The sequence below is a fragment of the Periplaneta americana genome, chromosome 3, assembly GCF_040183065.1.
Source record: "Periplaneta americana isolate PAMFEO1 chromosome 3, P.americana_PAMFEO1_priV1, whole genome shotgun sequence".
In the NCBI taxonomy this organism is placed as follows: Eukaryota; Metazoa; Arthropoda; class Insecta; order Blattodea; family Blattidae; genus Periplaneta; species Periplaneta americana.
This window is the reverse complement of record NC_091119.1, coordinates 109,339,041-109,353,383: the sequence shown is the minus strand read 5'-3', so window position 1 is coordinate 109,353,383 and position 14,343 is coordinate 109,339,041. Positions and strand designations below refer to the sequence as shown.

Below are 14,343 nucleotides of genomic sequence, written 5' to 3'. Positions count from 1 at the left end.
ACATTTTAAAGTAGTGTTTCTGTGCTCAATTCCTTTCCTCAAACCGAACTAACCCCACACTGACACCAATAATGTCCTCAGGATCGATGGGGGAAAATTTTTACAGAATGACTATATTCTCAATTGACGTGTCTCTTAAAATTAAGATATTCTTCCTGTTTGTGATTTTCAATGGTTTTGCTAAGGCTCTAAGACAAATATATAGGTACAAGTTCTAAAAGAAATGGGTCACCGATCTATTCAGCCAGCCATATGAGTAAAATATTTTCGTCTTTTTCCAAATGTTTAAACCTATACATCACGTAGGTTTCCCTTGCCTTCAGGAATTTTTAATGCAGAAATCCTCAAATCCTCACAGTCAAAGGAGAAAAACACCGAAACTAAAGAAGTGGTGCGGCGTGTGTTAAAAAATATGTGCTCAAATTTTCTTGGTGGAAAATATGTTAACGATCATTGAGGTAATGGTCTGAAATATGTCCCTGAAAATCCATTTTCTGCAGTCTTATCTCTATTTCTTCTGGTAGCTACATCTATTACGTCACGTGGATGCGTAAGCAAGGTCGAATTGCAGGCAGGTACGCATGGGATCATTAAATAATAATGATATAATGTATTATAAATATGCCCCTGTAACGTCTTATGACGTAGAAACAACATTCTTTTATTTTAACAAATTTTTTGTGATGTTCGTGAAAGATTTGCATTTTATAACCTCAGAATATATGTTTTCGTTCACTGCAACGGGATAGGTTTTGATAAACGAATTATTTGTATATATTGTGTACAATATAAATATTGATAATTTGTATATTGATTTTGTTATTATTATTTTGTTCCTGTAACGTCATGTGAAGTAGAAAGAACATTTTCTTAGCTTAAACAAATTTTTCACTAGCAGTTATAGTAAAATATGAATTTCATAATCTCAGAATATATATGTTTCTGTTCACTGTAACGGAGTTGATTTCGTTAAATGAATTAATTGAATATATTATACAGAGTATTTACAGTTAATGTGTATCATGTTTACTATTATGTTCTATAATATATATTTTATATTATATGATACTATATTGCTATTCTGCGGATGCCAGTGCTAATTTTTTTAGGTTCCAAGACTCTCTTATTAATTACTAAAATTCTTATCATTGTTAACATCTGAGATTTTAAGGCTTCACTCTTACTTAATGAGTATCTGCAGTTGCCAGTGTGTTGTTTGAGGTACTAAGATTTCATTCTTATTTCTGAGAGACTGCTGTTATAGTATGAACGTCCTTAGGCTCTCATTATTAATTCTGACATGGTAAGGTATATCGGTGTTCATCGCTACTTTTGACTCTGGAAGATTCTACTGATATTTTCCAAAATTCCCATTATAATTATATGTTTCAAATACTAGTATTTCCATCACTAACTTTTTTGTCGATAGGATAACAGAACTTTGACATGCTGTAAATGTTCATGTAGGAATGGTAGGAGTTTTATATTTGACTCCAGAACTGTAGCAGTAACTTCTACACAATGAGGAAATAGTCCTATGAGACAACAATCAATTCATGAGTGGACGTTCACGAATTCGCAAGACGAAGGCGATAATTCTGACTGAGGACCTGCGGTTGCAAGGGTGTGAACCCAAGAAGCACCATGGCGGCACAGTCCACATGTTGTACGTAGCAGCTATTAATCGTAATCAGCTCAGCGGCATCAAGGAGGCTGTGCCGGACCCCCGCCCCCGCCCGCGCTCTCCCTTGATCTCTCGAGTGTCACGAGTGTCCGGGCGCGCGATGAGTCATTACGCGCCACAGTAAATTATTGATGATGATGTGCGAATGAATCGATCCGATATGCCAGCGTCTCTTTCACATGCATGTAAGAGTACAGACCGCGCAGACATGTAAGACTACTTTAAAAACGAATGCGCTGTCGTCTGAAGAAAATTCAATGGTACTTGAACAGAATTTTTTGTGGAAATTACCTCAAATATCATCACCAAAGACACAGGGACTCAATCTCTGTAGATCCTGCGGTGATCAACTCGACTTGAGGACAGTTTCTCAGACAACTTAGTCACTAAGGGTGCTATTCATAGACATTTCACAGCAAGCGCTACGAGCGTACTAAGCTAGCCCCGGCTATCGACTGGTTACTTGTACAGAATTCAAATCATATCCTGTCGCTAACACTGGTTTATGAATACGAAAAACGCTGATCATCCACCGGAAACTCGCGCTAAAAATGTCTATGAATACGGCCCTATGGGATTATCTCTGTTGTTGACACTTCAGCTTACCTGCTGCAATCTTTCAGGGTGCTCCTCTCAAAATCAATACATTTAGGGAAAGGTTGTGAAGATTAGACTGAAAATGTAATTGTAGGTACTGTGTAATTATCTAAGTTGTGTCATGTAATTAATTAAGTTGATATGCAATTAATTAGGATGATACGTAATTAAGTCGATATGTAATTAATTAAGGTGATATGTAATTACTTAAGTTGGTAATAGTTGGGTTAACAGAAGTACTTATAAGTTAGGTTTACTTTTGCTTATGGTAGCCGTTATTATAGCATAGTTTTTATTTATAGTTCTAGGTTCATTGCATCTATTTAATTATAGTTAGAAATAAATTTATGTTTATTTTACTTTTCTATTGTTCTAATTATTGTATATTATATATCACTGCCACCGGGTGTACACCCAATTGTAGTGTTAATACATACATACATACATACATACATACATACATACATACATACATACATACATACATACATACATACATACATCGTCGATTTAAATGGCCTTGGCTATTTGTGGTTCGTTGAATAAAGAACTAAAGAACTACCAATAACGACAGCAATACAGAAGCTAAATATAAAACATCTAATTTAAATGTCCGATTCATATCCTATTCTCAGTATTCATCTAAAAGAGAGAAAAAAACACGGTGAATTGTTTATAAGAAGTATAGATTGAACTTTCTAGATCGCTGTTAATGAACAAGGAACTCACAACATTTCAGATATTGGATCTCTCTTGATCTTCACGTCAACAAAAGTGGGGTCAGAGAGGAGTTCCTACTAGTAGGGTCGTTACAAACAAATAAATCTGCTTGACCGACTTACGATAGCCAGGAGAATGCGGGATATACAGGCAAAGGATAGAAGATCATTTGAGGATTCCAAGAGATAAATAATATGAATAAAAGAAACATGGACGGAAACATGAAATATGGAGAGGCAACAAACTGGAATAAAACGCCTATGTACAGCACCAGTCAAAATAAGTAGTATACTGTAAAATAGTGGAAATATCTGCAACAATTTTTTTTTTTTTTTTTTTTTGTAAACTGCAGGTGGTCATATATCTGGGAAGTTTAAACTGGATTGGCGCAAAGATCATCTGAATAATTCATATCAGCAGTTTCTTTTAATTTCCTGGAAATGTGATAAGGTTCGATTTGTTCACCTGAAGACGAAGATAGAGCCAGCCTTCGAGAAGTGATTACTTCATTCATTAACTTTAGCAGTCCAATCTACACATTCTCTGCCCTATTCTCAAGATGTAAACCATAGAGATATAAAAACTTCATTATCGTCTGTTAGACGCACAATAGAACAATTGTATTTACAAAAATGTCAGTAGTCACGTCCTTCCTTGTATTAGTTTGGCACCAATTAGAAATTTCTTATTTGCTCCATTTTCACCCAAGTTTGCTCTAATGTCTCCAGAGTCCCTTCTGGTAGTTCATTGCTAATGCGGGGCGTTACCATTCGCGAGCTCGGATGCGATCCCCGGCGTTGACTTTAGTGATACTTGTAATGGACAAGATCGGTGGATGGGATATTTTCTAGACTCTTCATATAATTTCATTTCATGAAAATATAATGCATAAAGGCTTCAGTCATGCTGATGAAAATGACATCTCTGTGCAACGCTCACGACTATGCCACTATCCAGGTGGGATTGCTCGATGAACAGTATCTATTGGTGGATGAGCAGTATTTCCGGCGCTTGACGAAGGACGCTTACAACATCCGTTAATAGCCGTGGGATGATCCGGTGCCTTGCATTAGCACAAAACCACATATTTTTTCTACAAATTTCGGAGTTTCTGTTACGCAAATATTTAAATTTAATTACCGCAAAAGTCAAATAATCTGTACCTTTTAGTCTTGCAAGAGTGCATCCATCGAAGGGCTTGCCTAGCTAGTTTAGTTCTGATGCTCAAAGTATCTTATTCTCCAGAGGGTTCGTCTTAGCAGACTGAATTCTCATTGTTTTTCTTCAAAACTGCATTGGTTTGTAACGGTTCCCTAACCTTTTGATATAGTGCATCAAGGATTTTGAACCACTTACATAATTTTTCTAAAGATCTATACTAGATCTGTATCATTCTTTGACGTATTTGCTCATTCTTCTATTGTCAACAGAATTGATTGAGACATGACTTCACTTTGGAGTTGCTTAAACTCTTGTGTTAGCACATGCACTGAACATTGGGGTTCATAAAACTGTTTCTTTTTCATATTTTTTCGAACGATTCTCCCCATTTGTCGTTCGGGGATCATCTGATGGATTAATATCCCAAAATACTGCAGAAAATTTGGTTGCAGTATAGATGTTCTCAGTAATTCCATGCAGGCACTGGTACTGTCACTAACAATGTAAGCACATTCCTGCAATCACAGTGATAGCAAGGCTATTTCTGTGGTGTTTAGGCAAAGGGAGATAAGTCATAAAAATGAGTTTTCAGTTAAATGAAAATTAAATAGCGAACCCTAATTATAAATCATTTTTTACACAAATAAAACACATCAATACTAATATTCTTTTGTTTTTTGCACACTCACTTGTAGAATTTAACTTGTGTATTTTGTATTCCTCAGGGAACAAAACTCCAGTTGCACAAAAAAAAATTTAACCCCCTTTACTAGAACACTACATATTTAACACAGCCAATATACCGTAGCTTAAACAGGGTTGCCATAACTGAATAGCGTGAATATGCTGTGCCATCCACTGCACTGTTGCCAAACCTATAATATTTGGTTAATTAGCTGTGTTTCTTGATTTTTTGTAATGTAACTACAATTTTTGCAGTAATTAAAGGTCGCCTCCTAACCAGTTTTTCGCAAATGAAATACCCGTGAACGACCGTCTACCTATGTCGTCTTCGCGGTATCTTCGGATTTGAAAAGTCGCCCGTAAAATCACTTGTTCATAATATTTTTAACTCCTAATTAATAGACTTGCCTGCACGGTCTGCTGATGGATACACACATATCATGTTGACAACTTCTGTAATCCCAGTACAGAGTCTTGAAGATTCCTCACTTTATTGTGTAAATTTTGCCATTGCTAGAGTTCCTCAAAAAGAAAGTAAACGTCATGATATCAAGATAACATGAAGTTCAATCAATCGGTACCTCTTTTCTGGTATAACGATCTGAAAGTCTTGCATCAGTGAAATGAAATAATATTTTACTTAAAAGAAGAAAATAAATTTAGCTGCAGTATTTCAGGTGAGGAAATCTTTAATGTTGAAGGTTGTTCAGATTTGAGCGTCCTGTGGCAATGCTCTTCGAAAGGAAAAAGTCCGAAGAGGCCATACCATACATACCGTGCAAGTTTTCCTGATACACTGAAGAATTAATTTGTCATTCAACATTGAAACATTGCGTCCATTCACTGAATTATAGACAGAAAAAGTGAACTCGTTAGGAAGTACGACTGTGATCAGGAAATTGGAGGTCTGTGTCGAAGCGGTCAAGCATGTTATCTGCACACCGAAAGAGAACATGAAAATCAATTGATTTTTAAATGAAAACTTGATTTATATACGTATATAAGACTAATGAGAATCAATAAAATTGCATACCAATATTGCTTACTTCTTAAGGACATAATCAAATCAAGAAGAAATATAATATTATTTAGCAACGCTTTTAAGTGAAAATGATATTCAGAGTCTAAATTCAACGTGGGCGAAAAACAGGCGACAAATTTGTGCGAAGTCCTCTCTCTCTCTCTGTTATTTTACACCCCATAAAACTATTACCCGAGACCCTGTCGAAGAAAGCTATTCTAAACATTTTACCTCCCTTTAAAATCCTTTAACCCCGACCAGGTTTGAACTCGAAAACCTCACAGTTAGCATGGTAACTGAGGACGATATCGAACTTAAAGAGCTTAATGTTCACATCCGGTATAAGTAACTAGATATAAAAACGAAAACCTAAAGAAGAAAATCGAATAGCATGAAAATGAAATACTAACTTACTGCCATATTTTAGACCCAAAAGTATATTTCCCTGTTTCATTTACTTCGTTGTTTTCAGGTCCTAGATCAGACTTTCGGCCTGTCATACAAGTCCGAGTTCCGATCAAATCTGGAATCTTAAAAATCCAGAATGACACTTATGGCGGACAAAGTTCCAGTTGGGGCTTTTCTCGGGATTCTCCCGATTTCTTATGCTAGGCATCAACATAATTCCGTCCGATCTTCATTCCTTTATCAGTTTATAGTATTTCCCGATCACCGGCTGGCGGGCTAGCCTAGAGAGATGGGGTTGCCTGCTCGAAAACTGAATACTCAATTAACCTTAGTGTGAGTTGGAAATGTTCCTAACTGAATAGGATGGCCAGATTCACATCGATAAAAACAAAGCTTCAAAAAGAAGGATATTGTTCGAAATAGAGGACAGAAAATATTAGTATTTAGTATTAGTATTTATTTATTTAACCTGGTAGAGATAAGGCCGTCAGGCCTTCTCTGCCCCTCAACCATGTATGTATTCTACCTCTATGTACTTAGATTTAGACTTAGGCCTATATTATACTATAAATTACGTCAATATCTGTTTTATTACAAAATATTTATTTTACAGATTTAGGCTTATATCATACTTAAAAGTATGTTAATATTACAAAATAGTTACGATAAAACTTAATAATAATGATTTTACGGGTACATACGAAAATCAAGGGAACTATATTATTAAAGAGGACAGAAAGTATATTAAAGATTTAGGCTCAGGTCTATAATTATACTAAAAATTATGTCAATATCTATTTTATTACAGCATTACATATGATAAAAGTTAATAATATCAAATGGTTTTACAATTAACTACATATTAGAGCCAAGGAAACTATAATTGTTATCAAAATTCGTAAAAAGACAGCACAAAGTGTGAATTTAATATTATTTTGTAAGCAAAGAATATATTCCGTCGATGCTGCTGCCACCTACAGGCAAATTACTTGAAAAAGGCGTCAAATCAGATAATTTCAAAATATCAGGCATACAAGTTACGAAAAGAGGACATTTCTTGATTTTTTTTTAAATCTGCTCGGACTCTGGACAAAGCCTAAAAGGAGGACATGTCTGACTAAAAAAGGACGTCTGGTCGCCCTATAACTGAAGGGTAAGCGCTCCAGAATTACTGGGTCGCAGTGTTGGGTAGTTGTGAACCACATATCGTCGCTTTACACACAAAGAGACATAACTCCAAAAAATCGAGTTTAGTGATATGCCCTACTTCCGTAGTCTATGTAAACTACATATGGATGTATTCAAAACCGGCGTAACTCTAAAATAGATTTTTTGGACTTACGTCTCTTAGTCTGCAAGGCGACGATATAGGCCCACACACAGTACTTCCATATCTAAAAAGCTACAAATTTGTACAAATTTACCTATCAACACAACAATTCATGAAAAACTAAGATCATACTTTCATGGATTTAAGATCAAAGATAATCCGATACGTCCTTGTAAATTAAATCCACAAACTCTTGATCACGTGTTCCGTAATGTGAACTATTAGTAAACAAAGATTAATTCTTAGAAATAGTGTACTGAAAATAGTGACTGGTAAAACAGACTCAGTGAACCATGTCAAGTTATTGAAGAGCGCTGAAAATAGATAGTTACTCAAATTCTTGGTATCAAATTTTGAAGCCATTGAAAATATAGTTTACCGTTATTCCTAATCAAGGTTAGCCACGTAAATTACGTGGTATCTCCTATCGCTCTATACATATAATTATTTTCGAGGAATAGCATATTTGTAAGGTTTTTTGAACTAGTAATGTTAAAATAAATGTATTTAAATATGAGCATTCACAATAGTAAATTGTGAATACTTACATTTAAATACATTTATTTTAACAATATTACCGTTCTCGTTATCGTTGTCGTTTCCGTTCCCGGTTTATTTCGAACCGGCCTTAAGTTGTCATTCTACATACGAAAGTTTGCCAGGCAAAAAAGAAAACTCATTTCTTTAACTCACCGTAACTCGCAAACCAGTAAAGATTTTGAGTAGCAGTCACTTTTAAAAGTAATGTCCATTCTTTCTAAACATTTCTCTCGCTTTGACTCCCCTATCTAACGTGAAAAATAAAAAGGTTTGTCGCTTATCGTGTCAATGTATATTTTAAACGGCTCGCTTCAAAGTTAATAATTTTTTTTTCAAACTTTTCAAAAAAGATTTTGATTTAGAATTTTTTCTATGCTTTTGTTAGACATTTATCTATGTATCCTAAAAATTACAGTACGTTTGATTTATTATCATAGGAGCTATGGCATGATAATGTTTAATGGTGCGGCAAATATTCCTCGTCTGGTAGCTCGGCAACGAAAGAACAAAAATGGCGAACGATAATATCTACCTAGACTTTACAGAGTCTTCATTGCCTAAAGCGTAAGGAAAGAGGATGATTCACGCCGGAAATAACAGCGACGCGACTATAGCAAGTTCGCATTGCAAAATCCAGTAATCGAAATACAATTATTAAAATCTGCTTTCATCGACAGCTGTGAATGTGGTGGAAATAATTGCTCATAAAAAAAATGGAGGATGAAATCTCAAGCATATACAGTATCTTCTAATTACTGATTATGCCTGCAGCATATGGTAACAATAATGTCTTTCATTTCGAGGATATTAGATGTTAAGGCTCTTTGAGTGTTCGTATTACATTCCACAATCGTTCACAGTCACAGTGAGATATTAGATTGGTTTGCAGTAATAAAGTATCCTAGTATTTTTAATTTATTACATATCGCACATTGTGCCTTTGGAATGTTTTTGTCAGTGTTTGTCACGGGAAAAATTAATATCTCATGCTTCGGAAGAAGTCTGGGGATGCAGCTTCAATCCAGAACACAGAATTTCTCACAAAGAGAAATTAAGAGGAAATTTAGCATCTTTCAGAACAGCTCTTGTCAGCCGCATTAGAAGGAACGGGAAACGGGAGAAAATTTATCTTCTCATCATGTAAGAAAATGCTGTTCAAAAAGAAAAACATCACCAAGAGATAGCAGGAAAATTCTCAAGATATGCAGGAAAAACATAAAAAAGAGCATGTATCAGTTGGAAACTACGTTGGAATGTGAGAGAATTGAGATTTCTGAAAGTATTGTGCGCAGGAGATTGTACGAGCAAGATTGCAAGTGCTACAAGGACTACTAAAAAGAAACTTTTCTGACAGATGCATTGTTGAAAGAACGTCTATTTTGGGCAAAGCAGCACTAACATTGCACTATGAAAGATTGTAAAAGTAGACTATACGTACTAAACATTGTGTAAGTTCTAATACCTTATTTTAAATTTATATCCAACAATAAATATTAATGGTAGGCCTAATTTTATTCTTCATATTATAGTTGTAATCCCCTGGTAGAGGGGCAGAGAAGGCCTGACGGACTTATCTCTACCAGGTTAAATAAATAAATAAATACTACTAATACTACTAAACACTATTAAATTTCAAAATTTATACTCCTCATACTTTATTTATATCTTCCTCACGTATTCTTTCCGTACGAATCAATCTTTCAGTGTATATTTGCTAAAGAAACGTTTTCCCTACGAAAAAATAAGAATTCTGAACGCAGTGTTGAAACTGTGAAGCATCCAACATCGATCACGTTGTGGTCAGTGTTATCAGAAAAAGGTACAGATTGCCTGTACATTGTTCAGGGGATAATAAAACAGGACCTGTATATCAATGTGTTGAAGACACGACTAATTTCACAAATTAAAATACTGGTATCGAAATGGAGAGTAATGTGTATTTATGCATGATGTGGCACTTTGTCACACTGATAAAAGAGTGAAAGTCTTTCTATGTCAGAAAAAAACATCCTTCGTTATTCTTGGCCCGAAAATTCTCTGCATTTGAACACAATCAAGAATTTGTGGGTCCTGGTGAAAAGGGAAATGACTAAATAGGTTATTGCAATTAAAATACAACTAATTGAACGCCTACTTCAGTTTTGGAATCACAATAATAGAATCCAGAATGTGATGCAATCCAGCACTGAGAGCATGCCATGCAAAGTTGTTCTTTAGTCAATTGTCCGAAGACAGGTATGAGCTTCACAAATGATAGCAAAAGGCACCACTTATGAAGCAACTAGACCAGGAGATAATAGGGTAGGTGACCAGTTCCTTTCTCCGTCCATTGGATACATCACCGATTAGCTACGTATTACACTAATCAGACTTCAGATATATACAAACAATTGTTCTTCCTCTAACACATAACGCCAAGTGAGATATACTGCCTGATAATAGATTTGCATATCAGCCAGAACCTCAATCAGAGGTGAAGTTGATCACGTTATTAGAGTAAAAGAAGGACTCGTAAATTATTAAGTACTTCATATGGGCTTATCTAGAGTATTTTGCCACTTTTTAATCTGAAAATACAAATATTGTTCAAAATATATTCTGAAAATGAATTAAAGATAATATAATTTAATTTTTAACTGTAAAATTGCAATAAATGAAGAATTAAAATTAATTGTTTGGCAAATTGCAGGTGATTCTATTAATGTGGGTAAGTATTATATCTCTCTCCAATAACACGATTCAAAGAAGGATAGGCGACATGGCTGAAGGAATTGAAATGCAAGTTCTCGAAAATATAAAAAAAGTACGTGTACGAATCCACAGAATATATTTCCATTTCATAAGTAGTCTTTTAATATATGATACAGAGAAAGATATTACGGAAGAGACTATTTAATAAACTACTAGAAGCCAATACTACCAGAAAATTTCTATTGATCACTTTAATGCAATGTATTATCCAATACGTAACGGTACGATATTTACTGGATGAAATGCATTGGTAGATATATGCACAGATGGCGCCAAGCAGTGGCATATTTTTAAACAAAAGAGTGCCCTGGCTCTGTGATTTCGGTAGTACCGATTGTAGTAATTTGTTTTCATCGTCGTCCTCACCACCACCACCACCATTATCATCATCATCATCATCATCATCATCATCATCATCATCATTTCCGCAGGAATTTACTTATAAAATGTCAGACGAAAATACATGAATTCGAATTTAGATGTAGAGATTAGTAGATCTGCGGAGTAGACTTCACAATGAAATTGTTGAAATATGAATAAAATTGGACATTTTACAATGTAAAATTTGACTATAGTAATACAATTTGAGTATGAATTAATAGCCTTAATAACATATAATTTTACAATATTCCTGTAGTGCTTAATAATGATAACAATGAATATCCAGCAATTATATTGGTTGTATATAAAATTACCCTGACGCTGCCCGACCTCGAAAAATAGTACCAAGCATGAAACACATCCCTGGCGCCAGGGAAATGATAGGACATCGAAGTGGTCTCAATGTCGGATTAAAAGAGATAATTCTGAATAGCTACACTGTTTTTACATCGAGAAGCTCTTGCATCGAAATAGTTAACGTCTGGTACAGATTGTGTTTTAAAATCTGTCACTAAAGTGGTAAATTCTATTAAAGGAAGAGTGTTGCAAACTATGCTGCTTGGCACGTCTTCACTGCTTGTGTAGGCTTGGCTTCCTTTGAGGGAGACCGACAACTGTCGGTTTCAAGATTGGCATGCCACCTGGCTAATTTTCAACGCGGCAAAAGCCAACTAGACATCTATACCAGACACTTGACAATGTCACTTGGCACAACGGCCCCGGTGTGGACGCATTTTTCAAAGATCGGCATGCCACCTGGATAATTTGCAAAGCCGCAAAAGCCAACTAGACGTCCATACCAGACGCTTGACAATGTCAGTTGGCACAACGGCCCCAGTGTGGACACACTTTTTAAAGATCGGCATGCCACCTGGCTAATTTGCAACGTGGCAAAAGCCAACTAGACGTCCATACCAGACGCTTGACAATGTCAGTTGGCACAACGGCCCCAATGTGGACACACTTTTTGAAGATCGGCATGCCACCTGGCTAATTTGCAACGTGGCAAGAGCCAACTAGACGTCCATACCAGACGCTTGACAATGTTAGCTGGCACAACGGCCCCAGTGTGGACACACTTTGTAAAGATCGGCATGCCACCTGGCTAATTTGCAACGTGGCAAAAGCCAACTAAACGTCTATACCAGACGCTTGACAATGTCAGTTGGCACAATGGCCCCAGTGTGGACACACTTGTTAAAGATCGGCAAGCCACCTGGCTAATTTGCAGCGCGACAAATGCCAACTAGACGTCCATACCAGACGCTTGACAATGTCAGTTGGCACAACGGCCCCGGTGTGGACACACTTTTTGAGAAATGGCATGCCACCTGGCTAATTTGCAACGCAGCAAAAGCAAACTAGACATCCACACACAAGCCGCTTGGCAATGCCAATTGGCACAGCGGCTTCGGTGTGGACGCACCTATGGGCATACAAAACTCTATGTCAATCCGTTCTTGATATCTACTGAAGAAAAACTATAGTTATTAGCTGGTGGTAACGCGAGACATTTTATTCTGACAACTAATAATTAATTAAAGTTACATATTTAAATTGGAAACAAATTCTAATGGTAATAGTTATTATTTCGACAATTAGCAATGGAAAAAGCCCAAACAGATCAACCATTGAACAATTCATCGTTACTCTGCCCCCTTCATTCAGATCAGTTAAAAATAGTAAAGCCAAAAGTATAAACATGGTGGCATTCGTGTCACAAATTAAATATTCCGCCGAGTACTATTTGAGAAGTTCTTTACTGTGATCTGAGATATATGACATCGATATACTACAGTAAGTTTACACCACAATTAGCTGTTATTCACAACTGTAGTACAGTATTCAAGGTTCATTTAAATGACATGTATCTGTGTACACATTCGAAGTAGACTGCTTTAAGAGCTGTTGTATTGCAACATGATTTGTTAGCTCGCAGCGACGCGTGTCCCTTTCTATTTTATAAGCTCGAGTTAATAAATTTTCGACAGTGTGAACTATTTCCAGAACTACACATATAACCGTACTGCCTTGATGGACTATGTAACTGGTTATAGTTTTATTAGCATGTGAAGGTCGTATTTAACCGATATGCCGTGCTACACAATGCGGCAGTTCGCGCTGCGGAGAAATGTAATGTGGGCTTAGTTTAATTTCTAGTTCAGCATAAATCCGTCACCCTCTGCCCCAAAAAATCGCATGTTGTCATATTCAATTACCGCTGCATAATGATGCAGTTTTAACGCGGGACGTAAGGCAACATGGCAGTTGGATGTTACTGGATGACAACGCCACGTCACTTCGACTCACACAACTCACATTTCTATTTGTACTGTATAAAACTCCCCTATCGAATAAAACAGAATTCCCCTGCATAAGGATTACTGTATAGCTTCCGTGACAGCAAGTCCAACAGTAGGACTATTTACCAACTTAATAAAATCGGCAATACAAACTCTTGGTGGACTTCCCCCATGTGATCTACTACGTTGAGTAGTAGTGGTAGTAGTATTTGAAGACTCATCCAACTGTAGAAGTCAGTGTGGAAATTCACTGTGTGTATGAATTGGCAAACAATTTTTGTCTGGATCCACTAATAGAAATACAATATTCTTCCACATGCCATGAATCTATGACACATGATACATAGCTTTAATTCCCGCAGATAGTAAGCTACTACTGGGTGTTCATTTCAAAGTGTGTCATGACGTCACTGTTGTTGGGTCACCGATTTGAAACGAGTTTCAGCTTATATGTTAGAGAAGTTGCCTATTATTTAAGGCGTTCTTCTATCTGAACTTGAGAACGTGTACGGTATAACTTGAACGTCGTAGCAACAGATGGCGGTCTGTACCGTCTGTGTGCTACCATAACCTCTTTCGAACTGTGTTTTGCGCCGGCAAGTCGTACGCAGGGTATTTGTTATCATCGGTTGCGTACGGTAACATTCCACAACACAAATCAAATGCTCCGTGTCCATGTTGACCGTCGAAGTTAATGTCAACAAATACGTAAGTAATCGTCTTAACCCTCTCCCCATATCCCGACAGTACGTATTTCCAAACA

General features: G+C 36.4%; 1 protein-coding gene across 1 annotated transcript in view; it reads right to left on the bottom strand.

Annotated features, from left to right (window-relative positions):
* Nucleotides 1-14,343, bottom strand: part of LOC138697045 (WAS/WASL-interacting protein family member 1-like) — a 248,145-nt gene that overhangs the window by 197,364 nt on the left and 36,438 nt on the right. The gene's annotated exons all lie outside the window — the stretch shown is intronic.